General features: G+C 43.4%; 1 protein-coding gene across 1 annotated transcript in view; it reads right to left on the reverse strand.

Annotated features, from left to right (window-relative positions):
* Positions 1 to 2,090, reverse strand: part of LOC109939102 (proteasome subunit beta type-8-like) — a 62,413-nt gene that overhangs the window by 12,075 nt on the left and 48,248 nt on the right. The window lies entirely within an intron of this gene.

Raw genomic sequence — 2,090 nt, forward strand, 5'->3', positions numbered from 1 at the left:
GAAAACTTTGGCCAAAGTTAGACGGCTGGAAACGTAACACAACATGAACACTTTCCCTGCCAGCAGGTTGATTTTATTTTCAGTTCGCCATCGTGCAGGCACAATGAATGAAACCACATTTTTTTCCCACCATGCCTGCTTCTGAGGGGGAGCTGTGCAGCGGATGATGGGTGAAAGGGCCAATGCAGCCACATGGAGTGTGTCCCAGGCCTGCAGTGGCAATGTGAACCACTAGCACCAGGCACTTACTTCCTCCTGTGGACGCTCCGATCATTTCTGGAATGACTATGTGGGATAGTCCTGGTGTGGGCCACTGAGAGAGTTGATGCAAAGGTTTTAACTAACCAGGGCTTCCGATGTTCAGGAACAGTCCCATTTATTCTTGTCCAATTAAATGTGACTCCTTTTATTTAAAAAAGAGGCAGGGAGGCAGAAAGCAAGAAACTACAGGCCAGTTAGTTTCACATCTGTGATTGGGTAATAAATAATGGCCAGCCAGCAATGCCCACGTCCCACAAGTGAATTTAAGAGTGGGGAAACTATAATTAAAGAGGCTAGAGCAGGGCACTTGGTAAAGTTCAAGGTAATCAGGCAAAGTCCACATGGTTTTGTCAAAGAGAAATCATGCTTGACCCATCTCTTTGAGTTCTTTGTGGATAAAGGAGCACCAGGTGAACGTACTGTACTGAGATATTTTATAAGGTGCCACATCAAAGGGTATTGTGGAAAATAAAAGCTCATGGTGTTCGGGTAGCATATTGGCATGGACTGAAGATTGGCTGGCAAACAGGAAGCAGAAGAGTAGACAGAAATGGATCTTGCAGGATGTTGATAGGATGAAACAAGTGGTATGCCATGGGGATGGGGGGCTGGTGCAGTGTCAGTGCTGGGGCCCCAACTTTGAGAATTTTTATAAATGATCCAAAAGAAGGATTCAAATGCATGGCAGCAAAATTAGCTGATGATACAGAGATAGGGATGATAGTGATCTGTAAAGAAGACATAAGGAGCCTACAAGGTGATACAGATAGGTTGAGTGAGTAGGCAAAGATGTTGCAAATGGAGTACAATGTGGGAAATGTGAAGTTACCAATTTTTGGCAGACAGTATAAAAAGAAGTTTATTATCTAAATGGTGAGGGGTTGCAGAGCTCTGGGATGCAGCATGATCTGGGTACCCTAGTAGATGAATGGTGAAAGGTTAATATGCAGGTACAGTGTGTAATTAGGCAAACCAGTAGAATGTTATCCTCTATTTGCAAAGCGAATTGAATGTTAGGCAGGTTATGCTTCTGTTACACAGGGTGCTGGTGAGACCACATCTGCAGCACTGAGTATGCGATTGGTCTCCTTACTAAAGGAAGGATGTAAAGGTGTTACAGACAGTTCGGTTAATGTTTACTGAATAATACCTGGAATGGGTGGGTTGTCTAAAATGGAAATGTTGGAAAGACTGGGTCTGTATCCCCTGAAGTTTAGAACAGTAAGAGGTGACTTGACTGAGACACATTAGGCCCTGAGGTGTCTTGACAAAGTAGATGTAGAGAGGATGTTTTCTCTCGTGGGAGAATCTAGAACTGGGGTAACTGTTTTAAAAAAAGTCATTATTCATTTAAAAAAAGAGTTAAGGCAACGTTTTTCATTTTCACTTAAAGGATTGTGAGTCTGTGTGACTTTCGATCTGAAAAGCTGGTGGAAGCAGATTGAAAGAGTCATAGAGTTTTACAGTGTGAAAACAGACCAACAGACATTAGTGCCTATTCAGCCCAACTCATCCATGCTGACCAGGTTAGCTAAACTGAACTAGTCCCATTTCCCTGTATGTTTTTAAGGCAGAGGTGGATAGGTTAAGTGAGGGGCTGAAAGGTTAATGGAGGAGTAGGTGGGAATATGGCTTTGCATTTAGAATCAGATCAGTCATGATTTCACTGAACGACTAAAGGGGCTGAATGGCGTACTCCTACTCCTTGTTCATATTTAACAGACTGTGACTGTGTTCAGATGAGAGCATATAATACAGCAATTCCACAGCTCCCACAGAGAGAGAGAGGGAGTGCAGAATCCAGCACACACGCTCAGGCCCTGTTAACT

The sequence above is a fragment of the Rhincodon typus genome, chromosome 35, assembly GCF_021869965.1.
Source record: "Rhincodon typus isolate 14 chromosome 35, sRhiTyp1.1, whole genome shotgun sequence".
NCBI classification, from domain to species: domain Eukaryota; kingdom Metazoa; phylum Chordata; class Chondrichthyes; order Orectolobiformes; family Rhincodontidae; genus Rhincodon; species Rhincodon typus.